Source organism: Triticum dicoccoides, chromosome 6A (genome assembly GCF_002162155.2).
Source record: "Triticum dicoccoides isolate Atlit2015 ecotype Zavitan chromosome 6A, WEW_v2.0, whole genome shotgun sequence".
Taxonomy (NCBI): Eukaryota; Viridiplantae; Streptophyta; class Magnoliopsida; order Poales; family Poaceae; genus Triticum; species Triticum dicoccoides.
In genome coordinates this window covers 47,709,293-47,720,114 of record NC_041390.1, presented here as the reverse complement: position 1 = coordinate 47,720,114, position 10,822 = coordinate 47,709,293, and positions in this window count along the sequence as shown.

The following is a 10,822-nucleotide window of genomic DNA, read 5'->3' as shown; positions in this document are numbered from 1 at the left end:
TCCTCCCTCCTCTCCAGCGACCTCCTCCTCCTCCTCTCCGGCGAACTCCTCTCTGGCAAAAGACCATGGCAACAAGATCCAAAAACAGGAACAAAATTTGAGAATATTGTCGTGCCAAAAAACAAGCAAAAAAAACGAGCAAAAAATGGGCAAAAAATCACGATCGAGATCTAGATTCAAAATGGCGCATCACTAATGGCGCATCACAGGAAAGTGCGCCATTAGTATGCCGCGGTTACTAATGGCGCATCCAGTTCTGGTGCGCCATTAGTATCCAAAGCACCTGGCCCCTGGGAGGCATACTAATGGCGCACCGTGGCCTATACTAATGGCGTACCAGTGGTGCGCCATTAGTATACCAGATACTAATGGCGCACCACTGGTGCACCATTAGTAAAAATTACTAATGGCGTGCTAGTAATAGCGCACCGGTGATGCGCCATTAATGGCCAAATTAGGTGCACCATTAGTAGCGGTTTTTCTAGTAGTGGTAGTGTTGATTACTCCTTGTAGTTGATGCTAGTTGGTTTATTTGGTGGAAGATCATATGTTCAGATCCTATATGCATATTATTACCCCTCTGATTATGAACATGAATATGCTTTGTGAGTAATTACGTTCGTTCCTGAGGACAAGGGAGAAGTCTTGCTATGAGTAGTCATGTGAATTTGGTATTCGTTTGATATTTTGATAAGATGTATGTTGTCTAGCCTCTAGTGGTGTTATGTGAACATCGACTACATAACACTTCACCATTATTTTGGCCTAGAGGAAGGCATTGGGAAGTAATAAGTAGATGATGGGTTGCTAGAGTGACAGAAGCTTAAACCCTAGTTTATGTGTTGCTTCGTAAGGGGTTGATTTGGATCCACATGTTTCATGCTATGGTTAGGTTTACCTTAATACTTTTGTTGTAGTTGTGGATGCTTGCAATAGAGGTTAATCATAAGTGGGATACTTGTTCAAGTAAGAACAGCACCCAAGCACCGGTCCACCCACATATCAAATTATCAAAGTATCGAACGCGAATCACACTAGTAGAAAAAGGGCCTGTTGTCCCGGTTCGTAAGGGCCTTTTGTCCCGGTTCCTGAACCGGGATTAAAGGGTCGGTACTAATGCCCTGTCCCTTTAGTCCCAGTTCAATCCAGAACCAGGACAGATGGGCCTCCACGTGGCCAGTGCATGGAGCCCAGGCAGGAGGGCCTTTGGTCCCGGTTGGTGCCACCAACCGGGACCAATAGGCATCCATGCGTCAGCATTTCTGTGGCTAGGGTTTTTGTTTTTGTTTTGAAAGGGGGGGGGGGGTTGGGGGTTTTGGGGGGTTAATTTAGGTGTTTCATATATTGTGTTAGCTAGCTATAATTAATAGAGAGAAGTGTCATGTCTTATGTCCGTGCTTGGTCCACGCTACGTACTGTACATACGTATAGAGAGGACTAGACATGCTAGCTAGCTAGTAAGCAAACGAAGGAAACAGAAGATCGTCATGAACATATATGCATACAGAGAGAAGTGATATCGACCACCTCTCCTTCTCTGAGAGATTGGTCGAACAACAAGTTCTCATATATCTATCCGACACTACCGGCTACAGATATACAATAATTATCTCTTACAAATATAATCTCCTAACATACGGACTCATGGTCGACATAGTATTCTCCGTCTTCAGCGATCACGTGGTCAAGAAAGAATGCCGCCAATTCCTCTTGTATTGCTCGCATGTGAGCTGGTGCTAGGAGTTCATCCCGCTTCCGAAACATCTAATTTGAAGAAGGGGGTCAATACATATATATGAATGAATGAAACTCAACACAAATGATGGTAATAAAATAAAATTGTGAATGTTATTATTTACGCACTTCATATTGTTTGTCAGAGTAGCCCCGCTCACAGCTCGTGTGGCGGATGGACTCGCAAACGTAGTATCCACAGAAATCATTCCCTTGTTCCTGCCACAACCACTTTACAAGAAATAGAGGTCAATCAAACTGATAAGCAAGAATGCCAAATGGTATTGATGAAACTAGCGCTTGAATCAATAGGAGATGCGCGGAACATGCTACTATAGTACTTACTTTTGGGTGTCTAAATTGCAGCTTCTTCGGGAGTCCCGAAGCTTTTTTGGTGAATTTTTTCCAAACCCTGCCAGACAAAGAAAACAATTACTTGATATATCAGGAAATGAACAAAGTTGCTGATATGGTGGATAATGATCGATTTAACTTACTTCTCGAGAATTTCAGTCATGTCCGCATAGTCCTGGGGATCTTTTCGTCTTGAGTCTAAGACGGTTACTAGTCCCTGCTCAAGCTTAATCTCTAGGAGAATATAGTGGAAACTACACACGCATTCATAACTCATCAATTACATTACTATAACCTTGACTAATATATAAGGGAAACCGAATATGCACAAGACAGTAACACTCACTTGAAGTTGTAAGGAAAGAGTATTATATCTTTGTTTTCATTTATTACCAACGATCATAGCAAGTTGGCCTCGGTATCTGTGGCATGAAATTTAACCTGAGTTACATCTATGATATCTGTGTTAATGAACCCAATATCGCCGATTTGTCTTTTCTTCAATTCGACGATCTTCAATCTGCATAATATAGTGAGGATAATTATAAATACATGCAATGAAAGAGCTGAGCTATATAGAGAGACTTAATGACAGAAGTAGTACTACTTACAGACAATAGCAAGTGACCGTTGCTTTATCGAGGGCCAATTGATTGAAAAACTGAAAGAACTCCTCAAATGGAACAGGCAACAGATCAATTCCAACGGGGTCATGCTCCATTTTAACTCTCACATACAAAGTACTCCTCCCCCCAGACTCTCTGCAGATTTTCAAGTACCAATCATGCAATCTTCGCATCATCGTTGATAGAGATCTTTCGTCTTTGACGAGAGGCTTCCCGTACTCGTATCTTTGTATATGCACCTCCATGAAATCATAATGTACATCGTCGGGCAGGTAATCTCCAAGATTGCTATAACCAGGCACCATCCTCGGATCATTAGCGATGATTTCGCTAGGCACCTTGAGCGGGGGGCACGATTGTTTCGCTTGTTCGCCGAGCTGGGCAATTTGTTTCCCAGCTTGTTGTTCTTTCAGCCTTTGATCACTGACACTACTTCCCGACCGCTCCGCTTTGGCAAATTCCTTTCCAATAATGCGCTCATAGTTTCCTTTCGGCGGAGACTTGGGTGGTTTTGTCAGGGCAGCCAGAGTGCGCTTCGCTTTCACCGGATCTACCTTCTCCTCTAGAGGTGGATGTTTCTTTGCTTTCACCCCTTCAAAGAAGTTCCTCACTTCTTCTAGCGCGATCTCGGCGTTCTCCTCGGGGGTCCTCTCGTATGGTAACTTCTCTGGAGTCTTCAGAGAAGGACCGAATCTGTATGTCCTCCCGCCTCTGGCTGTACTGCTAGACGCCGGCAGAGCAGACGGAGCGGTTGTCTTCTTTACTTGCTTACGAGGCGGAGTAGAAGGACTACGACGCGCCAGAGTAGCCGGAGCGGCGGCAGGTCTCTTCCGCCCTTGCTAACGAGGCGGAGAAGGAGGAGGCTGGCTGCTCGGGCGCGCCGACGCAGGCGGAGTGCCGCCACGCGCCGGAGAAGGAGCCGGCCGAGTGCCCTGATCGTCACTCGCCGGAGGAGGAGGCGGTGGAGGAGGCGGAGTGCCCTGACTCGCCGGAGGAGGAGAAGGAGGCGGAGGCGTCCAGTTCGGAAGGTTGATGAGCTCCTTCCGCCATAGGCATGGAGTCTTCAGGGCAGAACCCAGCCGTGTCTCCCCTTCACGGGTAGGGTGGTCAAGCTGGAGGTCCTCAAATCCATCCATTATTTCATCCACCATCACCCAAGCATATCCTTCTGGAATCGGCCGACAGTGAAAAGTTGTGCCGGGTTCAGTAGGAAAAACAGAGCCAACAGCTGCCTTGACCTTCATATCAATCCATTGCGTCATAAGGTGGCAATTTTAAGACTTCGTGATAGCATCCATGGGATAGCTGGCAGGAGCCGTCAAGACATGCTCCGGCTGAAGCAGCTCGGTGGAAGCCACGCTGCTTCTCCGCTGAGATGGGGGGGTAGCTTCGGGGGAAGCTTCGGCAGTTCGTTTGCTGCGATTTGCTTCTCGTTCCTCTACAGCTTGTACCCTAGCGTGCAGCGCCTGCAGTTGGGTCTGCTCCACTTTCTTACTCCTCTCGTGGCATTTGTAACCACTTGCGTCCGAAAACCCAGCCTTCCACGGAATGGAGCCTGGCGTGCCTCGTGTCCGTCTAGGGTGCTCAAGATTCCTGAGGGGCATTGTGAGCTCGTCGTTCTCTCTGTCTGGAACGAACGTCCCTTGCTGCGCTGCTTCGATATAGTGCTTAAGCCTCTTGACTGGTATTTCCATTTGCTCGTCCGTCCAAATGCGCTTCCCTGATATAGGGTCCAAGGTTCCGCTAGCCCCGAAGAACCAAGTCCGGCAACGGTCTGGCCAGTTAATTGTCTCTGGTTCGATCCCTTTATCAACCAGATCATTCTCAATCTTGGCCCACTTAGGTCGGGGTGCGAGGTAGCCACCTGACCCCGTGCGATGGTGATGGTTCTTCTTCGCAGCATTTTGCTTGTTTGTCGCCGACATCTTCTTACTCTTTTCCGATGTCTTGTGGGCCACAAATGCGGGCCAGTGATCTCTGATCTTCTCATATCTGCCCTTGAATTCTGGTGTCTCTTTATTTTCGACAAACTTATTCAGCTCTTTCTTCCACCTCCTGAATAGTTCTGCCATCCTCTTAAGAGCAAAAGACTTGATTAATTCCTCTTTAAATGGCTTCTCTGGATCATCCTCTGGCGGTAGGGTGAAATTTGACTTCAGCTCAGTCCAAAGGTCATTTTTCAGCATATCATTGACATAAGACACCTCAGGGTCTTCTGTAGCCGGCTTTAACCATTGCTGGATGCTGATCGGGATCTTGTCCCTAACCAAAACCCCACACTGAGCAACAAATGCGCTCTTTGTCCGGAGGGGTTCAATCGGTTGGCCGTCGGGCGCGATTGCTATGATCTCAAACTTTTCATCCGAGCTCAAATTTCTCCTTGGGCCTCGTCTCTTTACCGAAGTTGTGCTCGATCCGGAGGGCTAGAAAAAAGAACAAAGACTTAATTAATATGTGTACATACCAAAACAATGAATGAATCAATTAGCTAGTCAGCAGAAGCTTAACTAATATATATACCTGGCCGGACTCGGTTCGGTCACCGGAGACGTCATCACAGTCTCCTTCTTGCACCGGCATTGTGTCACCGGAGCCATCCTCACAGTCTCCTTCTTGCACCGGCATTAGGTCACCGGAACCATCATAATCATAGCCAGCTGCTTCCAGACCATCGGTGTCGTTGAGAAACAACGAGCAGACAGCATCACTTCCTCGTGCGATTATGTCCCCCAACAACTCTTCTTGTACTTCGTCTCAGGCACCATCCTCGGATCATTAGCGACGATTTCGCTAGGCACCTTGAGCGGGGGGCACGATTGTTTCGCTTGTTCACCGAGCTGGGCAATTTGTTTCCCAGCTCGTTGTTCTTTCAGCCTTTGATCACTGACACTACTTCCCGACCGCTCCGCTTCGGCAAATTCCTTTCCAATAATGCGCTCATAGTTTCCTTTCGGCGGAGACTTGGGTGGTTTTGTCAGGGCAGCCAGAGTGCGCTTCGCTTTCACCGGATCTACCTTCTCCTCCAGAGGTGGATGTTTCTTTGCTTTCACCCCTTCAAAGAAGTTCCTCACTTCTTCTCGCGCGATTTCGGCGTTCTCCTCCGGGGTCCTCTCGTATGGTAACTTCTCTGGAGTCTTCAGAGAAGGACCGAATCTGTATGTCCTCCCGCCTCTGGCTGTACTGCTAGACGCCGGCAGAGCAGACGGAGCGGTTGTCTTCTTTACTTGCTTACGAGGCGGAGTAGAAGGACTACGACGCGCCGGAGTAGCCGGAGCGGCGGCAGGTCTCTTCCGCCCTTGCTGACGAGGCGGAGAAGGAGGAGGCTGGCTGCTCGGGCGCGCCGACGCAGGCGGAGAAGGAGGCGGAGTGCCGCCACGCGCCGGAGAAGGAGCCGGCCGAGTGCCCTGATCGTCACTCGCCGGAGGAGGAGGCGGTGGAGGAGGCGGAGTGCCCTGACTCGCCGGAGGAGGAGAAGGAGGCGGAGGCGTCCAGTTCGGAAGGTTGATGAGCTCCTTCCGCCATAGGCATGGAGTCTTCAGGGCAGAACCCAGCCGAGTCTCCCCTTCACCGGTAGGGTGGTCAAGCTGGAGGTCCTCAAATCCATCCATTATTTCATCCACCATCACCCAAGCATATCCTTCTGGAATCGGCCGACAGTGAAAAGTTGTGCCGGGTTCAGTAGGAAAAACAGAGCCAACAGCTTCCTTGACCTTCATATCAATCCATTGCGTCATAAGGTGGCAATTTTAAGACTTCGTGATAGCATCCATGGGATAGCTGGTAGGAGCCGTCAAGACATGCTCCGGCTGAAGTAGCTCGGTGGAAGCCACGCTGCTTCTCCGCTGAGATGGGGGGGGGGTAGCTTCGGGGGAAGCTTCGGCAGTTCGTTTGCTGCGATTTGCTTCTCGTTCCTCTACAGCTTGTACCCTAGCGTGCAGCGCCTGCAGTTGGGTCTGCTCCACTTTCTTACTCCTCTCGTGGCATTTGTAACCACCTGCGTCCGAAAACCCAGCCTTCCACGGAATGGAGCTTGGCGTGCCTCGTGTCCGTCCAGGGTGCTCAAGATTCCTGAGGGGCATTGTGAGCTCGTCCTTCTCTTTGTCTGGAACGAACGTCCCTTGCTGCGCTACTTCGATATAGTGCTTAAGCCTCTTGACTGGTATTTCCATTTGCTCGTCCGTCCAAATGCGCTTCCCTGATACAGGGTCCAAGGTTCCGCTAGCCCCGAAGAACCAAGTCCGGCAACGGTCTGGCCAGTTAATTGTCTCTGGTTCGATCCCTTTATCAACCAGATCATTCTCAATCTTGGCCCACTTAGGTCGGGGTGCGAGGTAGCCACCTGACCCCGTGCGATGGTGATGGTTCTTCTTTGCAGCATTTTGCTTGTTTGTCGCCGACATCTTCTTACTCTTTTCCGATGTCTTGTGGGCCACAAATGCGGGCCAGTGATCTCTGATCTTCTCATATCTGCCCTTGAATTCTGGTGTCTCTTTATTTTCGACAAACTTATTCAGCTCTTTCTTCCACCTCCTGAATAGTTCTGCCATCCTCTTAAGAGCAAAAGACTTGATTAATTGCTCTTTAAATGGCTTCTCCGGATCATCCTCTGGCGGTAGGGTGAAATTTGACTTCAGCTCAGTCCAAAGGTCATTTTTCAGCATATCATTGACATAAGACACCTCAGGGTCTTCTGTAGCCGGCTTTAACCATTGCTGGATGCTGATTGGGATCTTGTCCCTAACCAAAACCCCACACTGAGAAACAAATGCGCTCTTTGTCCGGAGGGGTTCAATCGGTTGGCCGTCGGGCGCGATTGCTATGATCTCAAACTTTTCATCCGAGCTCAAATTTCTCTTCGGGCCTCGTCTCTTTACCGAAGTTGTGCTCGATCTGGAGGGCTAGAAAAAAGAACAAAGACTTAATTAATATGTGTACATACCAAAACAATGAATGAATCAATTAGCTAGTCAGCAGAAGCTTAACTAATATATATACCTGGCTGGACTCGGTTCGGTCACCAGAGACGTCATCACGGTCTCCTTCTTGCACCGGCATTGTGTCATCGGAGCCATCCTCACAGTCTCCTTCTTGCACTGGCATTAGGTCACCGAAACCATCATAATCATAGCCAGCTGCTTCCAGACCATCGGTGTCGTTGATAAACAACGAGCAGACAGCATCACTTCCTCGTGCGATTATGTCCCCCAACAACTCTTCTTGTACTTCGTCTCAGGCGGTGTCCATAGTTTCTACAAATATTTACAACATGGCAATTATTATTCAAACATGACAGATGGATATATTAGTGGCAAACGTAGAACTAATATTAATTAGTGGCCTCGACGCTGCTTCTCTGGGGTTTGGGGTGGCCTCGATGCTGCTTCTCTAGGGTTTGGGGTGGCCTCGACAACGCTTCAAGGATAAAAAAGAAGAGGAAGAAGAAAAAAAAGAGGAGAAGAAAGAATAGAGGAGTTTACTCCTCTATTCTTTCTTCTCCTCTTTTTTTCTTCTTCTTCCTCTTTTTTTATCGGGAACGAGGGTCGTCGAGGGTCACCGAGCGGTAGAGGAAACCCTAAATAGCAAGTATCATGGGTGTGAGATACATGTGGCCGTCAGTGTCGGATGCCCACGTCACTTGTGGGACGTGGATGTAGTGTCCGACACTGACGGCCACATGTATCTCACATCGACGATACTTGCTATTTAGGGTTTCCTCTACCGTCGGCGACCCTGACCCGCCTGCGTCACTTGTGGGATGTGGATGTAGTGTCCGACACCGACGGCCACATGTATCTCACACCCACGATACTTGCTATTTAGGGTTTCCTCTACCGCTCGGCGACCCTGGACGACCCTCGTTCCCGATAAAAAAAACAGGAAGAAGAAGAAAAAAAAGAGGAGAAGAAAGAATAGAGGATAACTCCTATATTCTTTCTTCTCCTCTTTTTTTCTTCTTCCTCTTCTTTTTTTTCCTCTTCTTCCTCTCACGTGTTGAAGTTATCGGGAGGGGTATATCGACCCCCCCCCACGTGTTGAAGTTATCGGGAGGGGGTATATCGACCACACCCCACGTGTTGAAGTTATTAGGAGTTTATATCGACACGACATACGTACATGCGGGAAAATAATATTATCGGGGAGGGGGTATATATATCGACCCCCCTCGTGTTGAAGTTATCGGGAGTTTATATCGACACGACATACGTACATGGGAAAATAATATTATCGGGGAGGGGGTATATCGACCCCCCCTCGTGTTGAAGTTATCGGGAGGGGGTATATCGACCCCCCCACCTGTCGAAGAAAAAAAAGAAGAAAAAAAGAGGAGAAGAAGAAAGGAATAGAGGAGAAGAAGAGAAAATAGAATATTCCTCTTCTTTTTCTTCTTTTTTCTTCTTCTTATTTATTTCTCCTCGTCTTCCTCTCCCCTCTTCTTCTCCTTTCTTCCTCTTCTTATTTCCTTTTTCCTCTCATTCTTTTTCTTCTTCTTCCTTCTTAAAAATACATGAAGTAGTATTGCTTGTTTTTTTTAAATAATGTTCAAATATAAATTTTAGAAAAAAGTAAAGGTTTTGCCTAATTCATTGTTCATATGAATATGCAAACATTTGCATATTTACAATAATCAATATCACCAAAAAAATCTCTGAACAAAAAAAATACTATTTTTTCTGTTAATCTATCTTTTGCATACATATACACACATACATATACTATACATATACATATAATCAGGAAAAAACATATATGAATTTGCAAAAAAAACAGGGGGGGAGAGGGTGGCGGCGCCGGCCCTGACCAAAGTGAGAGGCGACGGTGGTGCGGGGCGGTGACGGCGTCAGGGTGGCGACGCGGGGCGGCGACGGCATAGGGGCGCGACGCGGGGTGGCGACGGCATCAGGGCGGCGCGGGGAGGTGACCGCGATGGCGCGGGGTGGCGCTGGGCGACAGAGTCGGGGTGGCGACGATGTCTGGGCGGCGCGGGATGGCGTCGGAGGCAGGACGACGACGGCGACGGCGAGGCGCAGAGGGGCAGCCTGGTGGCGTCGGGCGGGGAAGACGAACTGAATGGAAATTTTCACAAGTGCTAGTTATATAGACGAAGCATTGGTCCTGGTTCGTGGCACCAACCGAGACCAATGCCACCTTTGGTCCCGGTTGGTGCCACCAACCGAGACCAAAGGCCTCTTTTCAGCAGCCCAAAGGGCAGGAAGCGGCGGCCTTTGGTCCCGATTGGTGGCACCAACCGGGACTAAAGGGGGGCATTGGTCACGGTTTGTGCCACGAACCGTGACCAATGCCCCCTTTAGTCCCGGTTGGCGCCATCAACCAGGACCAAAGGCCTGCGCTTGCCAAAGCCGCGGTGCGGTGGGATGTTTAGTCCCACCTCGCTAGCTGAGGAGCGGCCGCACTTGTTTATAAGTGCTGCCCCGGCCTCTCCATCGAACTCCTCAGAACTACAGGCCTTTGGGCCTAATCTCACACCGTTATGCCTGTGGGCCTGCTGGGCCTTCTGCGGGCTTGAATCCTGGCCCATGGATGGGCTTCTTGTCGTATTCACGCCGTGGTGGCCCAATAGGTGGCATTTTTTTTACTAAATACTTATAGTTTTTAGTGATTTTTTTTCTTTTAGGTCACAAAAATTATAAACTTTCTGTTAGTGCCATTAGTTTTAATATTTGAATAGTTTAAATTTGAATTTTTTAAAATTTGTGTGAATCACTAGTTTATGAATAACTTTAATATAAAAATTGATTTTTGAGTCATTCTTTTTCCTGCTATTTAATATTACTGTGTTTTATCATTATACTCAATTTGGTAATTTTAGTTAGTCATAACAAATACTATAGGCATTTTTTTCCTTTTTGCTATTCATTTTTTCATTTCTACTTAGAACAAAATACTTATAGTTTTTTAGTTATTTCTTTTTTCTTTTAGGTCACAAAAATTATAAACTTTCTGCATTATTTATTTTCTTTTGTTTTTTGCTTTATTTTTTAATTCTTTTTGCTTTTAGTTTTAGAAAAATTATAAACTTTCTGTTAGTGCCATTAGTTTTCAAATTTGAAAACACTTTTTTAGTTTTTTTGTTTTCTTTGTTGCTTTAT